At 43.1% G+C, this 24,557-nt stretch overlaps 1 protein-coding gene across 32 annotated transcripts in view; it reads left to right on the plus strand.

Moving 5' to 3' along the window:
• TCF7L2 (transcription factor 7 like 2) overlaps positions 1-24,557 on the plus strand; it is a 172,946-nt gene that overhangs the window by 96,322 nt on the left and 52,067 nt on the right. The gene's annotated exons all lie outside the window — the stretch shown is intronic.

Here is a 24,557-nt window from a genome sequence, read left to right on the forward strand (position 1 = left end):
GAATTTTGGATGGTTTAGTCTGCAAAACCCAGCCTGAGATCTAAAAGCTGAATTCTTGCTCGTTCTTGCATTGTTGCTGCTAAACACTAGGGTGGCAAAGAGGGGAAGTAACAAAATGTGTATCTTTTGATGCATTTGTTCCTTTAAAATATCCCCACATTACTGTTGTTACTTTAGCACCTTTGTGCATATTTTATATCTAACTCTACTTAGGGCTCCATCGGTATCAACAGCGATGGCAGAAGAAGAAGTGTTTCCTACTCTGGGAGCCAGTAAGCAACACTTGTGTTTAATAGCATGTGAATTAGAGAAGGATTGCTTCCTGTCCTTGCTCGCTGCACTCATGGCTGTGGTGGTTTCAGCAGGAGTTAAATGCTCTGAATGTTGGGCTGAGTTTTTTAAAATGAAAAGTGTTGCTGGACACCTGACTTGGGAAGCTCACTTGAAAAGACATGTTCAGCACTTTCTGAAGATAAACTGTATTTAATCACAGTTTAGGTTTAGGAATTACTGAGAACTAATAAAAGTGCCAGGCATCAGCTGAAGTGCAAGAGCTCAGCTGGTGCTTGGTAGCTCCTGACTTGCAATAATTTAAATTGTGTATATAAGGCCTTTGTTTCAAGGGTGGTACTTCAAAGTACTTATTATGGCCATTTTGGTATGAAGGTACTCCACATAAGTTGCTAAGTAGACACTATAGAAAACCTCTGTGTGAAAAAGAGTTGTGTTGATTCTTTTTCTGGATCATGCTGCTCTTTGAAAAGCATGATTCACAGAAGGTGGGAGAAGACTTCGCCAGAGCTCCGTGTAGCATTTGGCATTTTTCCTGAACAAGAAGTTTCTTTATGTGGTTTACTATGTATAATAAATGCTTAATTAGTATGATTTGAGGACTGATAAGTTAAATGGTTAGGAAGAAATGGTAGCAAAGTTCTATTTATGCTGTTCAAAAGAAAATAAAAGAGTATTTTGGTAGTGCTACTGAGAGGTGCTCTTACCCTCATTGCTGTAAAATTAACTCCTTTCTTAGCATGACTCCAACTGTGTTGAACCTACTGTAGATCATTTATAAAAAGCTACAGGATTTTGGAAACATGCAGTATTTAAAATTTAAACTACTTGTTGCATGCAGTGATGATGGATGCTTGATATTTGGTGTCTTTGGCTCTTTTGGTTATCTAAACAGTGATAAAATTATTTGGTTTTCTAATGAGCTTGGAGATACTGGATTTTGAAACCTCTTCCTACCTGCTGGATTTTTTTGTTTTTATTTTTGTGGGGTTTATTTTTGTGAAATAAGAACTTCAAAAACATGGGGATATATTTGTGGGATTTTATTAAAAAAAATAAAAATGGCGTGGCATATTTAGGCTGGGAAAGAAGCTGTTGAAAACATGTGAGAGACTCAAACTTTTGAGTAGGAATGTGCCAACAAAAGTGGGATGGAGAAAATAACTGAGGGCTCACATCAGCCTTAGCCAGGTGTTGGTAGGGGCATGAACACTGCCTGGCTCCATGTATGCTTATTATTTTATCTGCAAGATTAGAGGTGTATATCCATTTGTATATAAAGGATAATCCAACTAATACTGAATTGAAGATTAACTCCATTTGGGTTTTGTCTTCTTTTCCTTTCACAGCCTCTTTCCACATCCACACATGCACACACTTTGAAATATTTTCCCAAACTCCTCCTACATAATTTTCTGTAGAAACTGGGAGCATAAATAAGCATCTGTTTTAATCTCCTTAGCAGGTAAGTGAGAGAAACAATGGGAGGTTTTATAGCCAGCCCTTTGCCCCTGTGGGTAGGAAATGAGTCATTACCATGATGAAGAAAAACAAGGGACTTGAGCCATAAATTCATGCTAATCTCCTGTTGTCAGTCTCTCTGGCATGGTTAGTGACTCAGCAGTATGTTTGCAAAAGGGGTACTGTGCCCTTGGTGGCCTGTCAGATGCCAAATTGTTCCTCTCCATGTTCAAAGGTCTTTGGGTGGATAGGAGGGATGGGCTTCCTTCCCAGAATGTGGAGCCCAGGGACAGCCCCGTTCCCACTGTCCCTGTCCCCAGCTGCTGCTCCAGGGTCACTTCTCACTGGGCACCTCACTGGTGCTTCAGGTCTTGATGACACCCACCCAAAAACAGGCAAGCAGACACTGTTGCTGTCTTCTGCTCTCTGGGGATGTTCTTCTTCAACCACCCTTCTCAACATCTGCTCTGTATTTTGCAGAAAATATTAAAAAAAAAGAAAAAAAAAAAAGAGGGAGAAAGGGAAAACAGGAAGGAAGGGGAGGTGTTTCTGACTTTCCCTTCACATATCTATGCACACTTAAAAGCAAGTAAATAAAATACACATATACATACAGATGTATCTGCATATGTGTGTACATATGTTTGCCTTTCCATGCTAATGTTCCCCAGTCTGTCAGGTGAGGATTTGGAAGGCAGCATTCCCACCCAGAGTGACTTGGTGTTAAATCCTGGACAGCGTTTCTCGGCACACCAACCAAGCCCATAATTCTGCGAAGGAATTATGGTGGTGATTCACCAGGCTGTGTGCCTGTCTGTGAACATTATGTCTATCTAGGCTTGAACACCTATGCAACAGCACCCATTAAGAACTGATGATTCCTCTTATTTGTAAACTTTTTGCTTCAAACTCACCAAGCTTTGAAAGATCCGTGTCTGTGCATGGGCAGACAGGAACATTGTGTTGCCATAAAAAAAGTCCTTGGACTTTATAGTATCTCAGCTCTTGCCTGCAGTCAGGGTAGAGGCCTGGAACAGCAGCAGTGCTCAAGGTCCCTCTGTGGGATTTGCAGAGCAGGAGAGCTAATGCCTTCTAACCTTCTCATAAGCCTAAACATGACTTCTGCTGACAGGGAATGAGCATCCTGTAGCTTCAAGTCTAGTCATCAACATTTTGTCTACGTTGACTAGAAAGGGGCTGGCGTTGCCATAAATTAGCAAGGTGATACATAAGAACTCCTGTCCTTGCCATCTGCAACAAAGCAGAATAAAATATTCAAAACTCGCAGTGCTGCTTGCAGCACTGAGGCAAGTCACATGCAGTCAGCTGGCGTGTCTGCTGTTTATTTCCATGCGGAATAAAAAATAGTTTATAAATTGTAACTTCTCCCCATTCTGGCTTCTAGGTCTAAGCACAAGTATGTCAGGCTTTTTCTGCAAATAGCAATCTCCTAGGATGTGAAACATTGTTAATTTATCTTAAATAATTCAATAGAATGTCAATATTCCACAACTCCCTCTACTTAGAGTGACAGGTGTGTTCAAATTAGTAGCCCTGAAGAATAAAGAATATTCAGGACATGCTTTTATCTCAGGAAAGACAGAACTCAGTGCAGCTGCATAAGTTTTTAAAGTAGCAGTGTGAACACCAGCCTGCTGCCTGGATGACAAGTAATTCAAGTACAAATATTGTTGTTTTTGGAAAAGGAGTGGTATATATATTTTGTACCCAATTAGTAATCAGTGTGTGTTCTCCGTATGTGAATTATAGTCTGTATTTTATGTACACATGCAGGATATACAACATAATGTGTGAGTGGGTGCTGCGAAATACTGTGAAATGTTTCATATTTCCATGCTAATTCTACCAAAACTAAAAGGTTTTCTTAAGGCAGATCATGTGATGAGATGAGGCAGCTAGACTTGTTGCTCAATGTATTTTCTCTGTGACAAGTTGGAGATCTGTTAATTGGTAAAAATAGCCCTGACACCATGCTTGGAGCTCCTGGGGAAGAAGTTGTTCCCTTTTCCAGGTTACGATCACCATAATTCGAGCAACAATCACAGAAGTTATAGTGGGGTAAGACACTATCCATTTTCCTTTTCATTGCTCTGACATACATTCCTTGTATTTTTATCTGTATTATCAAATCCATTTTTTATGTGTCTGAAGAAATAGAGGTGAGGGCATCCAAGAATTCCTTTGGAAAACTATTGCAGGACGATGGCATTTTCTTGATACTATAAAACTGTCACTTAAATCTCCTGCTCATTTGTGTAACCCCTCACCATTCAGGTGCTCACATCCTTTTGATATTAGCAGGGATGAATTGATTAATTTGGGCGCAGGAAGGAGGCAAGGCAGGGCTGCCCTTTGTTTAACCCAGTGGTGCCAGCTAGTCTGGGTTAGAATCATGACTAAACTCCAGCTGAGGCATTTCTGTGGCTGATCAAGATGTTAGGGCAACACCCAGAAAAATAGCCCAGGCTAGCTTGGCAGTGTTGTTTTAAGACTTAAAGTGCACATGGTGTTTTCTTCTCAAACATGTAACTTGCTTGCTCTGCAGTGGGGAGTCAGGCTGAAGGACCCTCTTCCTCCTCCTCAGCCTTGTAGAGCTTTCCTGCAAACATGCCACTGCATTTTAGTATGGTGGGTGTATCCACCCAGAGTTCCTGGGAAGGTGGCAGGGAAAGTAGCCACATGAGCAGGTGTAGTCCTTTCCTTCTAGATTCCCATGGCTCCTGGGGTGCCCAAGCCTTTGTCTTCCTTGCAGATGTACAGGTCAGTGGCCCAGGAGGAGTGTAAAGAGGCTGAGGGAGGTGATCCTTCTCCTCTGCTAAGCCCTGGTGACATCTGAGATGCTGGGCCCAGTGCTGGGCTCCCCACTACAAAAGAGGCATGAATTTAATGCAGTGAGTTCACCAAAGGGCCCTAAAGATGATTGAGGGACTGGAGACCCTTCCTATAAGGGAAGGTTGTGGGAGCTGTGTCTGCTCAGCCTGGAGAAGAGGGGCCAGAGGGATCTTGTATGTAAGTACCTGGTGGGGGAGTAAAAACAAAGGAGCCAGGCCTTTCTTGGTGATGCCTGGCGACAGAACAGCAGGCAATGGGCACAGACTGGAATACAGGAAATTCTATTTCAGTGTGAGAAACAGTAGGCTTTTCCACTGTAAATGTGATCAAACACTGGAACAGGTTGCCCAGAGAGATTGTGGCATTTCCATCCTTGGAGGTGGTAAAACCTGACTGGACAGCCCTGAGCAACCTGCTGTAGCAGACCCTGCTCTGAGCAGGGCAGTTGGATGAGACCAGAGGTCCCTCCAGCCCCAGCTGTTGTGGGATGCTGTAATCCTTCAAGCTGTTTGTAATTGTTGACCTTGAGATGGTCAATACTAAGGCAACGGTCATGTCCCCCTTCAAACTAACAGTCCTAATTTGTTTATGCTTCCAACCCGCTATTATATGAAGCCACAGTACATCTGACCCCCTGAGAAGAGGTAACTGAAGCTTTTGTTGAGGAATGTACACTGGTTGGCTCCATGCCTCTGTCTTCCGAGCTTAGAGGAAAAAAGGGGGCCACTAGTTTATTTATCTTGACTTAATATCTTCCTGTATTTGGTTGACCTTAAGTCTCAATTTTCTAATGAAGCTTGAAGACGCTCATGAGCTGAATTTATTAATGCTTTCCTTTGTTGTGAAATGATTTACTTTTGTTTAGCCCTTATCACTTGCCCTTTGGAGTTCATGTGTGTTCCTAAGGAGGAACAATGAATGGATGTTTCCTGCTCTAGGTGTGTGCATTCATTTCTCCAAAATTTGAGTGTGGAAGTGAAGCAAAGCTGTTAACCCAGAGTATCTTCTCCTACTAGCACAGGTATTCTTTATGCATTTTGGCCACTTTTAAGGAGTTCAGCCAATATCTACATTTACTGGGTTAGCTGTGTGCTTCCTGCCTCATCAGCCCATGAGTTGGTGGCAGTTCTCATTGCTCAAAGGAATTGGTGCTTGAAATCCTGTTTCAGATTTTTGAGTTCACTTTTTTCTTACTTAATTGTTCAATCCTATTAATATTCAAAAATGAATCCAATTATTATTTGGCTTCATTCCTAATTGAGTTTTGACTCCTTGCAGTGCTGTTCTGAAATGTAGTCATTCTTACAGCATGAAAGCAGGGAATATCTTGTTATTTTGATGGACTGATTTTGATGAAACATGGCTTAAATCTATTCCTGCCACAGATGTACTTTTCAACCTGGTACTTTTTTAATATTCTGACTTTGATTTCAATGCTGCAGAATTCATACAGTGCAGAAATCTCTGGAGGATTTGGGGACTGGACTAGATTATTTGCCAACATAAGAGTTTGTTTGGAAAACTTGCTCTTAGTGACAGGTGTTCCTTTATGAGGAATCTGAAGAAAGGACTTATATGAGAATACAGAGGAATCCAGAATACCATGGAGGACCCCCCTCACAGTTTCTGGAGAAACCCTCTCTTTTAACTAATGATACTGGAATTTGTGGATGTCCCCATTATAATCCATTTAACCTCCTAACCTGAATGATGGTTTTAACGTGGCTTTGTCTGCCTCCATTCTGTGTGTGTATGTGCATTCTGTTTCCTTATGAGAAGCTTTAGCCCTTAATCAAAATCACTGGGAGAATATTACGTGTAGGATTTGGGTGGGAGGTTTTAGTGAGTGATGTGACTAGAGGTCATTCTGTACGTCACAGAAGAATTTCCTTTGGAAGAAACCTCTGGCCCAGCATCCCACACTCATGGCTATGCTTTTAAAAGTGCTATCTTTCATTTGGGGAGGGAATTGCTGGCATGGAGCTGACATGCTCAGACCCACTGCTGGCTTTAGCCCACTGAGGTGGTCGCACAATCACTTCTTGGTCTTGGACCTGGTCCACCTCTAGTTAATTGTGAGAGTGAGGCTGTTCCAACAGGAACTGTGGGGATGAAGCTCATTTCACGCTGGCTTCTCAAAAGCTTTCAGGAGGTGGTGACTTCATGAGCATGGCTGATAAACAAACTTGGCTTTTATAAAAATAGACTGATGGTCTGGCAGGAATTCCAGCCTGTCCAAATGGATCTGCTCCTGCCAAGCAGCGTGGCCACCACTGCGTGAAAAGGGTGCGCCCCTACTCCTTCTCAGCCTTCACATTTCCCTGCTTCTTCCCAATCAGATGGTAAATACCTCTCTGCACATAGCATTAAGGTTGGTAAATCAGTTGTGCAAATACTGCCAAGTAAGTAAATACAGTAGAAAATGGAACATTCACTCCTTTTGTTTAGTTATCAATACAGATTTAAAGGCAAGTCACTTTAAGTAATTGTGTTTAGGTCATTAAACATGGTTTAATAATGACAATAGTAGGGTGTGTCCTGAGACAGGAGGCAAAGCAGTACAACTCTAATAGCCTTAGAGTGGGTTATTTCTGATAACAAACCTATTTCGTTTGGATTAGTTCAGAGCAGGGTAGTTTGATGAACACCCTCTTTTGGACAAATCCTGAATGTTCTTATTGCCTTGCTACTTGTAAGTTGAGCTCATGTAAAATATAAAGTTCTTTTCAGCACTATCTCTGTTTACCAAGTTAAACATTGAATAACGACCATGGGTTATATGCAACATATGACTAGAAAAAAAAGATTCCCTGCACCACAATATTAAGTTCCTATCCATATTGCACAGTGTTTTTTCCAGTCCATGCCAGCAGTGAGTATTCCTCACTCTGCATGTTGGATCAAGAGTACTGTTGGATGGAGTATAGAAAATTATAGTGGTAAGCAAGCGAATCTTTCAAGGCTAATTAAAAAAAAATACGGCTGTTTTCTAAAATTCTCAGGGATTTTTAATCTTCGAAACCAGTCTCCACAGAGATGGATTAGTGAGGAGAGAACAGATGAAGCAATCAAAGGTGCCAGATAAATGCAATTTATCATGTTTCCACAATTTATCGCCTAATTATCCACCTCATTGTGTGTGTATATGCGTCTATACGTGTATATATAATGTGTATGAGTATTAAATGTGTTTATGGAATGATACTACTCCTGGAATTTCCACAGCATGTTCTATAAACTGCTGGGGGTGGCATGCTTGCTTTTTTTTTTTTTTTTTTTTTTTTAATAAGTGCAGTATGTGAAATCTCACCAGACATAGCTAAGCCAGTGCACATTGCTGACATGCCAGCTACTTTATAGACAACATGATTTACATGGAATTAACAAATCCAGTCCAAGTCTCTTAAACTCATACAGTGAAATCTCATAAGCCCGGTAAAATGTTTCATTCTTTTAAATCATGGAATAGATTTTAAATATATCCCATAATTTCCAGAGCATGAATTTCTGTGTGATGGCAATTCTTTCCTGTCACATTATTATTGCTGGTTTTGTTGCTGAGCAGGTTAAGACTTTAATCCACCACGTCAGCTGTGTGGCTTTCCTGGTTGAGAGGGGTCTTCATAAGCCAGGATACAAAGTTCAGCACTTACTGGGCCCACTCCTAATCCTTTAGTCATACAATGACTTTTCCATTTTTCAGGTCCAATAATATAACTATGACCTCACTTCTACATAGCAGTTCAACACCTTGCTTTTCCATGTTGGACTGTGGTTTACATGTTTCAAGAGGGTCTTTTATGAATTTGTGAATCTTTGCAAGCAAACATTTTGCTAAAGCTCTGTTTCTGTTAAGGAGCAGCATATGAACCTAAGGTTTTTTCTTTTCTGCTGCTTATCCTATTCTTGTGCGTGTTCTCTACAGGCCTCAGATACCTTCAGGCATGCTGTCATTTCTACCCACAGCCTATTTAAAACTTCATGTTTGGCAGAGTAGTAGAGGCAAAGTTGTTTCCACATGGAAACAATCTCTTGTGTCTTGCTTTTAACCCATCCAGGTCTCTCAGGGAGTAGTCAGGTGAGGCTGGAGGAGTGCATCTCATGGTGTCTGTAAATAGCTCAGTCAGGATGGGACTTAGACGCTCATCTTGGAGGGAGGTGCACCCCAGCTGTGATGGGTAGTGGCATAACCCAAGGAGAGGAGATGCATCACACCTGGCTCTTTGGAATGAGTATCAGAGCTCTGTCTTACCTCAAAGGGGCGATATGCACTTGCAAATGGGGGTACATGCTTGTGTTGTGCTAAAGCAGAAGGCTTTATTGAATCCAGTACTAATTTCACTTTTCCAGTGAACATTTAGTTTACAGACAACAGGGGAACATTTAGTTCACGCCAAACTTATTTTTCTTTTGCAAAGTACAAGTTCCAATTCATTATTTTACTTATTTTTAATTCATTAAAAAATTCTTCATAAGAGGAGAGAGAAGGAGGGATAAGGGAGGGTGTCAATGGCATCTCATCCTCTTCATCCTGCTCTCCAATCTGCAGCCACCTTCTATCTGACAGGCTCTTTACTCAGCCCCTCGGGTCCGGGCTCTGGTGTCATGCTTTCACCTCTCATGAAAACAAAGTTTGCAGGGAGATAATACTGGATTTAACATGATCTACAGGACTGGGGCCAAGGGTGATGACGAGGGCCTTCAATCAGTAGACGCTCGTTTGAGCGTGTCATCACTGCCGGTGGCTTTCAGGTCAGGCTTCTGCTTACAACAAGCTGAAGTGACAGGTGAGGAAACCTGCTCTTCACAGCAGGCAGGAAAAAGCTGTTGGGTACTTGTGGCCAGGAAAGGACTAACATGGCTCTAAAATAGACGTAAGTTGGTTGCTGGCTGGGAGAAGGAGAGCAGATGTTTTGATTTCCTTCTTGCCAGTGAACACAGCTTGTTTGTGGATATGGCTGGGATGACCCCCCTGGTTCTTTTTGGAGATATATTTCCAGTCAGAAGGAGATGATCAAACCAGCAGTGATGACAGCAAGCAGCAGCACAGCCAGACTGGACGGTGCAAAATGAGTCCATAGCCCGGCCCCACTGCTGGATGGGATGTTGGTGCAGATGTCCCTGGCCAGCATGTGGGTGCAAGGTGCACATGGCTGTGCTTAAACAGCAACATGTCCCCAGGGCTTGTGGAAACCCCAGGGCCACCCTGGAGACAGCCAGATAGGAAATAATAGCAATAAAAGAACTTTTTTGCCTTGAGTAGGTTAAGACTTGTTGCTGTCCAGAGCAGGAAATAAGAACCCTGGATAAGAAGGTTTGGTGTGGATTAGGGAGAGGAGGGATTTTAGGTGACAGTGGCAGAAGATGGAAACCCAGTAAGTGCCTCATCCCCACAGCAGAGTGACTGAGGAACACTGTCACAGTAGGCTGGACATGCTTTATTGAGCATGATTCAAAACTTCTGCCATGTGCTCTACTTGGGAAGGTAATGGCAGTTTCCAGCAGGTAAATTCCTCTGTAATCTAATTCCTCTCTTTGTAATGACTGTAGAACTGCAACTTCAGCTGAGCAAGAAATTTAGATAATTGATTCCAGTGTATAAGCCAAGGAAAGGTAAGAAAAGCAGAGGTGAATAAATGAGAATAAAGAAAATAACAGCAGCTGATTCAATGTTGTTTCTGATTTCTGTGTTGTAAAAGGGAAGCAATTTTCCATCTGGAAATGGAAATGTTGCAAGTTGGAAGGGATTGTCTTGAGTATTAAAACAGCAGACTGCAAATCAAGGAGGTTGTTGCCCTTTTTGACTTCGGGTGTGTCACTTAACCTTGTACTTTCAGTAATAGAAATGGTTGGTCTCTGTGCAGCTGCGGTGCAAGAGCAGCCTCCATTATCTAAAAATACAAGTGGAAGACCCCTATAGATTATTCTTAATCATACAACCACCAAATTCTATGTAACAGCCTGTTGCAGGTCCGCTCTCAGAGCTAGCTTTGGTCAAGTGTTAAATCTACTACAAAAGAAATTAGTCAGCTGCAAGTAGGACAGTGAGTTTTGTGAAGAAAACTCCTGAGTTTGTACAAGGAGGCTTTTTTGACCTTTTTTTAGCTGGGTGGTAAAGGCAAGGGGAAAAATAATAAATCCCTTGGTTTGTTTGTGTGCCACTAAGTGACTCCAGTGATTTTCCACGCTGCATTAGCAGATCAGCGATGGCCAAGGTGCAGCCAGCCCTCTCTCCGTCCCCTATGGTGCCACCATAGCGCCGTCCCGCTCTGTGCTGGAAGCGTTTCCACGCGGCGTCTGCGCCCAGCGGCCGCCAAGCGCTCGGTGACCTCCTTCCGCTCACCCCATTGATGCTGCCTGCTAATGGGCAGAGAGGAAGGCAGGAGTTTGGCCAGGCACAAAGCAAAATAGGAGGGGGAGGGAATCGACAAAAGCCCCAGCCTCTGCTGTCGCTGTGCCAAAAGCAGACGGAGAATGGGAGCCACAACCAGGGTGGTCAAGAAACGGAGCTGGCTGGTGATGGGTCAGTTGGAAATCGCAGCAATCTCCAGGCAGCTCAGCCAAGAGGAGCTTGTGTTTGTACTGGTTGTGTGGCTCTATATACCAGAAGTGTGGCTGTCCTTTTCTCTTGGGATAATGACTAGGTGGAGCAGCTCAAATATGTGCATGATATTCTTGGTGTTCCCAGCCAGGAAAAACAAAGCCCTGGAGAAGTGTGCTTGGTTGTAGAGTTCTTTGCCTCATTTTATGGTGGTGTAAATTGCTGACAGGTGTGTGAGGTGCTCCATGTAGATGACAGCGTGGGGTTGGCACCCCAGAGAGAGCTATGGATTGCACTGGGGAATTAGGGTGTTTAATGAAGTGGATGGAAGTTGATGAAAACTCTTGGACAAGTGATGATGGAAACTCTTTTGTTACCCTTTGCCCCAGCTTATTCAACGGACAGGAAGATGGTGGTGGCAAGTAAAGGATGAAACATCAATATTAAGCTGTGTTGTTGTCACACTGCAGATGGGATAATAACTAACTAGTTGTGTGGTTTGCAACCCAGTTTCCATGAATTACATTTCTGAGCAGTACAATGGGATACCCCCTGTTCTTCAATTGCTATCTGAAACATGATATATTTTCCATGAACTCACACATAAATAGGTTTTTTTGGTGACAGATTGCATGTTAAGGCACTGGCAGATGAAAGTACTAAATATTTGCTTTAGAAAAACACAGTGAAAGAGTCTCTCATCCTCCTTACTCAAACTGCATCAGGCAGAATTCCATTAACAAAAATGACTCTCTGTAGTTAAAATTATTGGCACCCCCTGGGCATCATTAAGGCTCCTTCTTTCCCTGTGTCTTTTCCAGGGGAAGAGGCATGGAGGGAAGCTAATGTAGGACAGTAGTGGCTTGTGCTTGACTCCTACTTAATATGGTGGGATGAGTCTCCTCAGCAGAGCACAAGCAGAGCAGAAAAGCAGCCCCTTCCTTGGTCCCCAGCTACTTGAGTTAGGGGCTTCAGAAAGTCAAAAGTGGCTTCAACAATTAAAAGGAATCTCGGAATTATGCTGCACCAACTGTCTGCATGACCTTGGAGCAGAGCCCACCTCACTCCATGCCTCAGTTCTCCTACCCAGGCAATAGAATTAAGTAATGCTTGTGAATATCACACTGTTACCAAAAATAAACTATATCATTGGCCACACAGAGTGTGACTAATTTTAAACCTAATGTGAATTTGCTCCATGATCTCTGAGGAGAATGGTCAGCCCTGGCGAAGCACTCCGATGTTGCCCCATAGATGTGCTTTAGGAAACAGGAATTTGGGGTACTCATGACATCCCACATTTGAAAATACATCTCACCTGTAGCTGGATATTGACAGGAAATTAAGTTGTTGAAGAGTAGCACATCTTCCTTTTTGCTCCTGCATTCTGTAGGGCCTCATCATCCAAGCCACAGGCCATCCTGCCAGGGATGCAAGGTTTGGATTGACAACCTCCTGATACCTTACTACACTTTTGTTTTCATCTGCCTGCTTCACTCAGACCTAGCCTCAAAAACAGATACTGGATTCTGGAAAACCAGTGTCTGGTTCGACTTGGCAAGAGGCAGGTGCTTTGGAGCTGGCATTTTGAGGGTGTGAGGAAGGCTTCCTTGTGCAGGAAGGGACCTCCTGCTCCTCCCTGCACGGTCCATCCCTGCGCGCCTGGACTTCCAGGCCAGCCATGGTGAGTCATTTGCAGATTTCCACACCCACATCCAAAACCATGAAGGGGTCTGACATGTTTGATAAAATAATACATAGAAGATTTTTCTGGGTTTTAAAATTCAAAACTTGGTATACATTATGCAACACTTTACAAAGTGAATGGTGAGTGTGTGTTTGTCCTCTCATACATGTGTATACACAAATGTGTAGCTTGTGCATTGCCAAAGGAAAGGAGAAAAAAACCCAGAATATAGAGGTTTTGCATTTACTCCATATACATAGCTGCTGGTAGAAGTGCTTATTGCTCCTCTCACAAATAATCACTTTTTCAGCTCAGCTCACAGCATGTTAGTTGCTGTGCAGATGACCACAGCATTTACCCAAAAAGCTATTAATTTGGTTTTGAGGCTTATGTGCTGTTTTTATAATAAAATTTCATTTCTGCAGACAGGACAATCATTCCTCAAGCCAAAGCACTTGTTTAGAGTGAATTTTAGCTGCTGTCCTAAGGTTATAAGTTTGTGGAGATACTTAAAACAAATAAAAAAATGTTGCTGGAGCACTTATTATTGACCATTTTTAATAATTATGTATTATTTGGTTTTACTTTCTGATGGACAGAGGGATCCTGGATGCATTTTCCTGCATTATGTTGGGGGATCAGCAGGACTGTGTACATGGAGCAGTCTTCTCAGAATAATTCCTGTTTCTACCCTGGCACTAGAACAGGCTCTGAGCTTCAGTGAAAAACTTGTGCAGTGTTGTACAGTGGTCTCCTGGCGCTCACAGGTCTTGCATTTAAGTACATGTTAGGATTGGAATTAAAACTTCAGTTTGAGTGCAGTATTGGTGCAAAGTTTTGGTAGGTAAAAGGTTTTTCTTTCCTTCCACTCAGTAATACTTTTGTCATTGAGCATCTTGAATAAGTTTGTAGAAGAGGCTGTAAGTGTTGAAGTACCTTCATGTCCTAGAGCTAAGGTAGAGGCAGAGTTGGGGCACAGAAACACTGTCCTGGTAGGTCTCAGCGCACCACTCTGAACAGGTACTAACCATATTTTTCTATGCATAATTCTTTATTTAATTTTAATTGAATTCTTGGGTTAGTGTCCTCTTAGCCAGCTTATGGCTTATGGCTCTTTAGTTTAAGTAGGTCTGATACCTGTGTTCGAAAGGTGTTTGTGCAGGAATCCTTTCAGGGTGGTAGGAATTATAAATGGGAATAGTTGTCATCTTGCTTAATGGTAGTTTTTCTCTGAATAGTGGGACTATCTGCTGGATTAACTTCATCAGTGTGAGTATCTAATGGCTACAGAGGTCACTTCCACCCCTGCAGATCAACAGATGAGTTGGAGAATTTCCTCATCACTTCTGTTCACAATTCCATTGTCTAGGGGAAGGGCCTTGCTTAATGATTTGATTTTGGCTTTGTTGGGATGGTTCATTCAGTTAGTGATTGTTTTGAGGTGGGCTTTATGCTTAAGTTTCCTTTTTGGAATTTAACTTCTGGTGGGCCAGGCCTGTGACTGGAGAGGTGCCCCTTAGCTGGAAGCTGCAGGGTCTTGTGAGATTCCCACAAGCTAGTCCCAAAACCAGAAGTCAACATCACACTGGTGACAACCTTCTTCCTCTGTGCCTGAAGTTATGGCCACAAGTGGAAGGAGGGATGGAGAAGATAGTGAGGGGAGAGAGAAAGTTCTGCATGTAGTGGGGTGGCTAGATGCTAAAATTGCATGAGACCTAGCAAATCTTCCCAATTCTGTTACCAGCATCCGGTGAGCATGCTGAGAGCTCAATTCTGTCTCTACCACCATGGTTTTTTTAGACCAGGATCACTGACATCTCCTTTGCAGCCCTCCTGGCAAGTCCAAGGATGCATTAAACATTTATTTACATTTTGGAAAACAAGCTGTGGCAGTCTGGAATATTTTTCTTCAGACTTCTTATATTTCTGCATCAGCTTTGATTGTCAGTTCTCCTGCACAAATCCATCTGGGCTGAGTCAGGATGTCATCTGTGCAGCTATTCTGGGATGCTGGGGCTGCTGTGATGGTGCCTTGAAAGAAAACTCCCCTGCTGGTAGTGCCCAGCCAGCACGAAGGTGCCAAGAGAGCAAAAATAAAAGGAGCCAAGCCTGGACTGTGTCTTGGCTTTGCCTGTGTGGCCACAAGAGAGATGCACAGCAGGGAGAGAAACCACTGTTGTTAGAGTCTGGGCTGGAGGAATGCTTCCCAGAAGTGCTTTCCCTGGAGAGCTCCCTGACTGGTCATGGGCTGGCTGTGGCCATCTTCCTCCAGCTTTAGGTGATATATCTGCTTCTGGATTAGCTCCTCACATTAGGAAAATATTCATCATCCAAACAGGGCCATGGGAAGGGTTTAAGTTGTTCACATGGCTTGTCCTCAGTTATAGTGGTGAAAAATAGCATTGCATGAGGAAGGAGGTATGGAGGGGGCCAAGAGCTGATTGAGTCCACCTTCATTAACATGGAGCCTGGTATTGCAGTGCTTGGGAGCTGCTGTGTTGGTTCTGCATGGAGCAGTCATAATGTGGGTGAATATTGTGGCTGCTTTGTATTAGAGCAGCCCAGAACAGAGGCATGAGGGGCAGTGCATGTGTCTGGGACTCCTGAGCCCATCCTCCTGCTCTGCAGGGCCACTTGGTGTCACCCCAGCTCACGGTGACTGCCTGGGCACTGCCCTGCTCCCTCATTCCAACAACTGTCTCTGTATCTGAGATGCAGAGGTGGCAAATTAGTCCCAAAAATGGCCATTTGGGGTCAGATGATGTTCTTCCAATAGTTTTAAGCCACCACCATTTATTATTTTTTCTTGGAGGAATAACAAGGCCTGAGGATTTGCTGGTTGAAGGTCCATGCTGCAGCCCAGTGCTTGTACTTGACGTAGTAGCTCTTGCTGCATACTTGTAGGATGGTCTTGGGAGTACTTAAACCATGTGGTTAAAAAGCTACTGGACTAACTTACAGAAAGCCCCAAATGGTTGGCAGTTTCCAGCCAGGAAGGATAGATAATTTTGTAATTTGCAGACACCACAGGCAGTACAAACCATGAGTTTCAGGGCCTTGACCCAGGAGCTGGCACTGGAACTGCCTGCCCTGGCCCTCCATCAAGCAGGAGAGAATGTGGAGCAGGATGGGTGCTAACTCTGGTGGTGACCTTAAGCCACTGTCAGTGTGTTGGGGAGCAGAGCACAGCAGTTCATACATGGGCACATGTTGTCTTCTGCCATCCCAATGAAAGTGTTAGTCCCAGGAAAGGTGTAGAAGTGACAACCTCTTAAATCAACCCAGTGTGAATTGCTGGAGGTATTGAGTTAGAGCTGATGTTCTCTGCTCTACAGGGTGTTTAATTAATATTATTTGAGTTGCTTGGTGAAAACACTGATGCTTTCAAACCTAAGAGAATCCTTTCCTCTCCTTTTCCCCATACTAGTAAATGGAGGCTATGCTTTGTAGAAGTACCCACCACACTCTGAATTCATCCTCTTCTCCAACAGTGGAGTGATTTAAAAAAGGTGAAAAAAAAAAAAAAGGCAAGGAAAAAGGAAGCCACACATCAAGCAGTCTTGCTCTTAACTCTGGATTTGCCAGCTGCAAAGCAGAAAGAGAGTTCTTAACATTTTGCAGTTGTAAAATTATGGAGAGGTAATCATAAGCCTGCATTCATTTTCTATTGCCCCTTCTATCTCTTTAAGACCTCTGGTTTTCAAACTTGTGGTTCACCTTTCTGAAACAGAGCTGCTCTTCTCATGGTAATTCCCCCAGTAACTGGGACAAAGAAAGGCACAAAAGGTTCAGGGCAGTGAGATACTGCAGTTGTTTCTGGATGGAGCATTTTCCAAAGTTTGCCCTTTAGATGGCAGCTGGAGGGGGCTTCAGGGCTGGTGCCCCTGTTTGGGACTGAGGCAGCCATGGGGCTCTGTCCTTTGCCAGCCAAAAGACACCAAAGTACTCACTGAACCTGGAAACTCTCTGTGGAGCCTCCATGATCCAGAGGCAGGCAGCAAAGGTTGGAGCAGCTGCTCAGGGGCGTGTGGATGCTGGCAGGGCAGTGAGGGGGCTGCTGTGGTGTCACTGTGAGCATGCTGAGTCTCTTGTTTTCCAGAGTGAGGGATGAGGAGGGGCTCAGCAACCACAGGCTGAGAATGCTCCATCTCTTCAGCAGCAACCATAAAGAAAGAAGCTTGCAGGAGCAATTCGTCTGAATTTTACTGTGAGGGTATGACACAGTCTTAGTCACCCAGTAAGTGTCTCCTGCAGGTGACAACACACGTGCCTGTAGTCCAGCCAGTGGTGGTTTCCTCCTGGGCTTGTTCTTGTGAGGGTGATCTCACTCACACATTTACCTCTGCTCGTTCCCCACCTTGCAGCCCACCGCCTGACTTGTCTCTCCCAAAGCCATTTTCCCAGTAACACCTGAAGAGACAATTTTTAAATTTTATGTCTCTTTTTGTCATCCTAGCAGATGTCTACCAATCACCATTGACTAGGAGATGGAGTTGCTAATTGTGGGGGACCAAATTAAGGTGCTGATGTATGGCTGTAGATTCACCTTTGCTAGCCAGCAGCTACCTCTACCTATATATTGATTATAGAAACCTGACAGCTTAACTTGGTAAGGAGAATTCCTGTTATTTGCAGAAGTTTTTCACAGGCAGGATTCCCTCTGCTTTTTATGAAAAATTATATTTACAAAGCCCATTCAAGGGGAAGGCATTTGGTTTTAAACTCCCCCCTGCAGTATTTGAAATATGTAAGGTCTGCAAACCTGTAAAAAATGGAGATTGAATACAAGCAGAAGTGAAAATAAGTTGGTTTGTACTGCATGAACTGCAGAGCTTAAACTAAGCAGGAGAAAAATACTTTTTCTGATACCAGTTGTGATAATAATACAGACCAGGTCTGCTCTGAAGACTTTTGCCAACACAGCTACATTGGTCAAGGATATTGATGAAGTGTGTGTTTGGTTTGGGGTTTTTTTCCACACTGCTGTAGCTGTTCAGGCAAAATCCCTGGTGATTCCGTAAATGCAATTATGCCAGCAAAACTGCGCTTTTGATGATACGGTTGATTTTGCTCACTGGAGGGCAAAACGTTGTGAAGCCATGCTGGCTAAAGCTTGCTTTCTCCAGTTTAAATTGTGTGTGCTCCAAGGGTATAGCTAGACAAGCTTTTCCTTCAGTGCCCATGCCAGCTTCAGCAGTCACCCCCTATGCAGATTGTCTCTGGGATATGGTTTTGCACTCTGGCTGATACAGCATCAGGCTGAAGCAGCTGAAGGCAATGGCCTCACCATGGCCGTGCTGCATTTCTCTCTACCCACTGCTGGTGTTACTGACTCCTGCTCGCTAACTTGGAAAGCTGTAGTGGCAGATAACTTGGCAGGGAAGGGCTCCTTTTTTTTCTTCTTTATCTTTTCTGAGTTTTTTTTTTCAGTGTGTGGATTTAGCTTCACTGTGGGATCAGATGAGCTGTGGTGTGAACCATAGAGACCTGCAAACCTGGGCTGTTGCCCATGGTTGGACCCACTCAAGTGGGTTATAAACCATGCTCTCGTCTTTACTGCCATGGTTGGGAGATCAAATCAGAAAAGGGCTCTGAGTTAAAAATGATCACTCAAAGCACTCAGTCTGATGGCTCTGGCTGGGGTCAGTCCCGCTGTCCAGCTCACCGTGTGTGTTGGCCACCAGCTGCACGGCCAAGATGCAGGCGAGGGCAAGACATGGGAGAGCAGCCGGGATCGCCTGACCTGGCGCGGCTGCCGGGAGAAATATGAGATGAGTTATGGTTTTAGAGTACTTAACTCACTGGCAGAGTGCTGCTGGAGCAGGTCTATACTGGGAATGTCTCACACCACAGTCTAGGAATGCTGGATTAGCCTTAATAGTCTCCATAGTGCAGATGGAGCTTGTGCCGTTGGAGCTGCATTTTTGTGGTTTCACACAGCCCATCTCAGAGCGAGACAGTGCACAAAAGCGTGTCTTTGCAGGTGGAAGGATTTCTACCAGATCAGCTGTAGGAAGAGTCATTCGTAGGTATTTTCTTTGTGGATATTTGAGCCTTCTGTGGGGCCCCATAGCATGGGAGTCTTTTACATAAATAGGACACAAGGCTTTGCGTTGAGGACTGTATTACAGGGTAAAGGTCTAAGACTGATTGAAATCAACAGCCTCCTCTTAAAACCCCATCTGTAAAAAATAAATTATTTTCTTTTGCTCACACCAAGGAAGCAGAAGGTGAAGCCCAGAAGCTAAATAGACCAAATATCAAGAACTGTTGAGAAAATCTCAGGCTGGGGGCAACTCTGCCATGTATAGTATGAGCCTCATCTCTTGATATGTTAGGATTTTTAAATTTAATTTCTTTTTTCCAGGGTTTCTAATTGTTTTTAAATTCAGTGTGTTAGTGAAGGCAGATGGAAACAAAGTTTTCCTCCTTTTTGATAGCCTCCAGTATTTGAATACCTTCTTCTGTGAAGTGCAAAGAGGAATACTTTACTTCATGTTCTGCCCGGTGTTACTTAAAAAAAAGTGAGCAAAATGCTGCCCTCAGGGAAAATGGGTTGCAAAGCTTCTCATTCTTAGCTGGGGCCAGGTTTCACCCGAAGTGTTCCCACTTCCCACATTTGCAAACCAAAAAATGCAGTTTAACCAAAAGTAGAGCTGTCAGGCAAGTGCTGGGCTGCAGTGTAGATCATCCAGAGCATCTGACTTGAGCTCCTTAAAACACCACTGCTGGCTGCCCTCTACCCCGTGGATCTGCTGCAGGGCTCCCATACCACTCCAGGGAGAAGGGGCATGCCCCTGTTTCTGGGCTGTAAGAGGTTGGGGTGGTGTGGCAGTTCAGGTTGGATGCCAGTGCTTGGGGTTTCCTAACATCTGGAGGAGGTGCAGGGCAGGCAGCAGCGTGGTTGTGTCCTGCACTGTGGCTGTGTCCTCCAGCAGCACCCACGGGCTGTGAACATCCTCTGAGCAAGGTGACTCCACTAGGGTGACTCTCATTCCGCAGCAGCGAGGCCGTCAGTAACTTGCACAGCCAAGGCTGGAAGTTGGAGATACAGATTCTTGCTGGAAAGGGCATTTGATGATTCAGCACACACGTGTGAGCACAGCATTCACTCGTGCAGATCTCTGCAGTTGTTGGGCATAATAGAACATGTTGGTATCCTCTTCCTTGGTGAATAGAGTTAATCCGCCGACACAATTGGCTAGAATGTCTCTTGAGCCCTACGGAAGCTATCACGTTAAAACAGGTTTATTCACTTTTAAAAATATATTATGTAAAAACTTACTTAGGGAGTTCATTAAAACCAGGATTTCTTTGTCCTTTTGAGACATTGGGGCTCACTAAGAAAAGCCTATTGAGTGTGGGTTTATTTTTCAAGCATGCAATGTGTGTCTGATTCCAAAGTCTTTCTGAAAAATAGCTCTACTGTTTATGCAGGAACCACATTTCCTTCCATGCTAATGTATTTTCTTTAAAAATATTAGTGAAACACGATGGAGACACAAAGTTCCTCAATACTTGTATTAATCTTAGCATGCAATCAGCAGTTCTAGCTTACTGACACTAGTTCATGTCTTGCAGAAAATGTGAGCCTGAAGGGAAGCATATGGCAAGAGCACTGTAACCTGCTAGGATCACTGGCTTTGTTTTGCCTTTTAACTATTGGCCCAAACTTGTGCATGAAGATTTGGTTTCTAAATCTGGAAGTATGCCACAAAGATGATTTGACAAGTGTCTTAATGCCAGGAAGCACCATGTGTTGTGAAAAAAAGCCACCTGACCAGATGAAAATAGCTTTTGTGATGGTAATCTCTTGCACATTGTTACAGTCGGGCATAAAGCATTCTTCTAAGCTCAGGAAAATAAATATCAAAATTTAGAGGAAAAACTGACTATCCGGCAATCTACTGTGCTGCTACTACAGGCTGTATTTGAGCTCAGGGTACCTGTCTGACCTTTGGATGATCTGTCCTGGATCAAATGCACAGACTGTCCAGTAGCTCTTAGTTTCAGTGTACAAAGTGGGTGACCTTTGGTGAACACCCGGTAGTGTGTGATTTGGGAGGTTGAAGAGTATTATCTCCGTAACATGGGAGGGCACACTATCCATTTTTAGTTGATCACCTTGCATGCTTCTTGCAAGGTCAGCTTCAAACTATGACTAATTCCTCAGCAAAAGAAACAGATGTCAGGATTAATTCATTTATATCTCTACATCACAGCACAATGTATTTTCTTACTACTGTAATTTGGGTCCCGTAATATATTTGCTTGCTTTTTCCCTCTAGCTGTTATTCTAGTACGAATATCATTAGTCTCTATCCCCTCAGAACAACTGGACTTTTGGGGGAGGGAGGAAATGGGAAGAAAGAGGACATTAGGTTGTTCTGGGATAGCGACTGGGGTTGTGACCGTATTTAACTATTACACATCAGTTAAGGTTCAAAGCTTTATCCGTCTGCAGAAATAACTGCATTCAGCTGCCCATGGCTGAGTCTTGTTATACCTTGTTATTTCCATGATAAGAGGAGAAAGAATGAATTTTTAAACAGTGAGCTCCTACTATTTGTTTGAGGTCAGACACATAATTACTTTTATGGAATAGCTCCTGGGAGGTTAGCTCCAGATGTGGGTTCAGGATCCTGCCCCACTGATGGCCAAATGAAGCAAATTACATGTCGTGTCCTTTCTGTAAATTTGGGATAGTGGCCTTCCCTGCCTTCCAGAAGTCTTGTGAAGATGAGTTTCTTAAAGATGAGAAAATTCTCTCCTCAAGAAGGTGGCTTAAGGAGGAAGGAAGGACCTTTGACAATGCCACCCTCTCAAGGAGAATTGCTACTTAGAGCCTTTGCTGTTGGACAGCTTCTAGCTCTAGAGTGCCTCCATGCTTCCTGTGTGTAGAAACAGCATCAGCAGAAATGCCAAGAACTGTCTTTTTAGGAGACAGTCCATCCAGCTCTGTACTCAGGTATGATGCAGGGGAGTGGTCCTGCCATTCTTCTCCATAGAAAAAGGGTTTTAATCCAGGTTATGCCAGTTTTCGGAACACTTTGAGAGTCTAATCTCACCACAGAGAGTGCCCGTTTCTCTGAAAAGCCCCAAACACATTAGTTTTAATTTATTTCAAGATTTTATATAATAATGGAATATTTCTAGAAACACATGCTGCACAGCTATATTTCATCCCAGACCCAAAGTTAGGGGCCAGGTTTGTAAACATGTGAAAAATAAGGCTGAAATAAGTTTAAGTTATGTTATATAAGAGCCACTGACATTTGCTGCTACACGTTCAGGTATGTAATAGCAATTGACAGCACACGCAGTCTTGCAGACAGATAATCCAGCACGTGTGTGTGTGTGTGTGTGTGTGTAGTCCTTTTCTGGAGAACTGCTTCAAAAAAGATCCATCCCAGTCTTTATTTTATTTTTCAGGTTACTTTTCAAGATCCTGGCTCACTGGTTTATTTTGGCTTGTGTGTATTTCTGCTCACTGTATTCAGAATAAAAAATGCAGTAGTGCATGTTAAGGCATCCAGGTTTGTCTGGTTTTGAGTTGAATTTGAGATGAGAACAAGTGGTAGAATTTGGATCGGGTTCCCATTCAGAGCATTGTCTGGAGATCTTCAAAGCCTTGTTTAGTTTGGCCCATGTCTAGATAGTAGTCTGTAATAACACTTGTTTTGAGTTTGTAACCGTCCTCTGGCTTGGACTCTAAACTGGGAAGCAGCTCATTCAGAATTTGAGTCAGGTTGTCTGAAAAGCTTTTGCTTAATTATTTTTTTAATTAACAAGACACTTACTAATTTCCTTCTTCTTCTGTTCTGTGTTTTATTGGGAGTTGTGGTTGTTCAATTTTTTTAAACTCGCAGTGAGTGTGCTTATACAAAGAAAGTGCTGTAGAGGGAAAAAATGGTATTAGTCATCAGTTTGGGAGTGTGGAGTGAATGCTAGAAGCCCTTCTTGATGTTTCCAAATCTAATCTTCTCCAGCATGATCCACACTCAGCTTGAGGGTTTGGATCCCAGCTGAGGGGTTCCTCTGTTGGTGTTTGCTGGGCTGTTTGGTGTAGTCCTTGTCCACCCAACAGAGACCAGCCCAGGGTGTTACAGTGACCCCAGGACAGCTTTGAATGCACATACAAGGTTATTATTTCCTTGCATTTATCAGTTGTAATGACCCAGGTCAGACAATTTATACTGTTTGCTTATCAGCTGACCTGAAATGCTCCAGCTAGTCACTGCTTGTCATGCAATGTCCCATGTCCTCTCCAGCTTGTCACTCATTTCAGCTTAATTCTCCTTGAATTATTTAAGTAGCTTTTAAGGACATAACTGCACTTGGCTTTAAATTGAGGTTTGCTTCCCGTCTGTTAGCTGATAAAGAGTTTCCCAGCTCAGAAATTCATGCTGCATAATCATCTTAACTTATAACCATAAATACATACTCTTGAGACAATGTATTCTTTGCATATTGATTAATGGACATGCTCTTTGTATGTTGTCCTTACTTCTGTGCAGCGATTAGAAAGTATATGATTGACACTGCTGTGGAGATATCTCTTGTTTGCTGATGGGGATGTATTTTTTTTTTTTTTTAAGTAACACCAAACTCCTAAATTCATATACTAAACTTGTTTAGTGAATTGCTATATTACACAACCTTGTGCATCCTACATGATTTTTTTCTTGTGTGTTTTTGAGTATTTTGGCTGTATCCTTCAGTCCTACACCTATTAACTGTTCTCTCTGTGTAGATCCAGGGAGGAAGTTCTCTAAATAAAAATCCTTTAATAGCCCATAAAAAACAATGCCCATTTTATCCAACATGTAGTAGTCAAACAGGGAAACACTGATAGTTTACATGCTTCAGATGAGTGTCTTGCATGCTGGTTTATTACATGAAAAACAGAAGCCTAACTTCATGCAGGTATTTTCTATGTGTTGGTGCTCCATAGGTTTGGTTTGACTAGTGTGCCATGCCTCACTGACAGGAGCAGGCAGGATGCAACCCTTGCTGCTAGAATTCATGCAGGAAAATGGAATGGAGGAAAAAAATAATAAATGTGGAAAGTGAAACGATTTTGCTCTTCCCCCTCCTTCCCATCATCAGCTTTTTCAGCCAAGTAAAATGCTCGTGCTAGATCAGTCTTTAAACCCCTCATTTAGCCATCATTTGTATTTCTGAAAACTATTATTTAACTATTATGTGGAAAGCCAGCAGGATTATAATTTGAAATAGAAATGCATGTTGGTTCCTTGGCTTTATAATGACATGTTTATCTGCACCTCTAATGCTCTCATTGCCCAAGTCTGCACTTTTGGTTAATATGCTTGCCGATGAACAATTGTTTTGCAACAAAATTGCACTAAAACAACAGCATTATGTCGCCTGTGTAATTTGTATTCTCCATACACTTCCCTCCCCAAACGTTTTGCTTAAATCTGTTTGTGTTCAGCATGAAATGTGCAGTAATGGTGGTGTGCTCGTGCACATTACTATGTAGCTTCAGCCCCGTTAGGTCCTTACTGACACCAGTCTGTAGGTTAAGAGCACTTCAATTGGTCTAATTTGCAACCTGATCAGAAACACTGACCTGGTTAGTCTTTAACAATGAATGTGCCTAATGATAACTTGTAGACACCCTTAGTGAAGGCAGTGATGTGTATACAAGGAGTCATTTCCAGCTCCGCCGCGTTAGAAGGTCTCGGGCTGCCTTATCTGGGA

The sequence above is a fragment of the Taeniopygia guttata genome, chromosome 6, assembly GCF_048771995.1.
Source record: "Taeniopygia guttata chromosome 6, bTaeGut7.mat, whole genome shotgun sequence".
NCBI lineage: Eukaryota > Metazoa > Chordata > Aves > Passeriformes > Estrildidae > Taeniopygia > Taeniopygia guttata.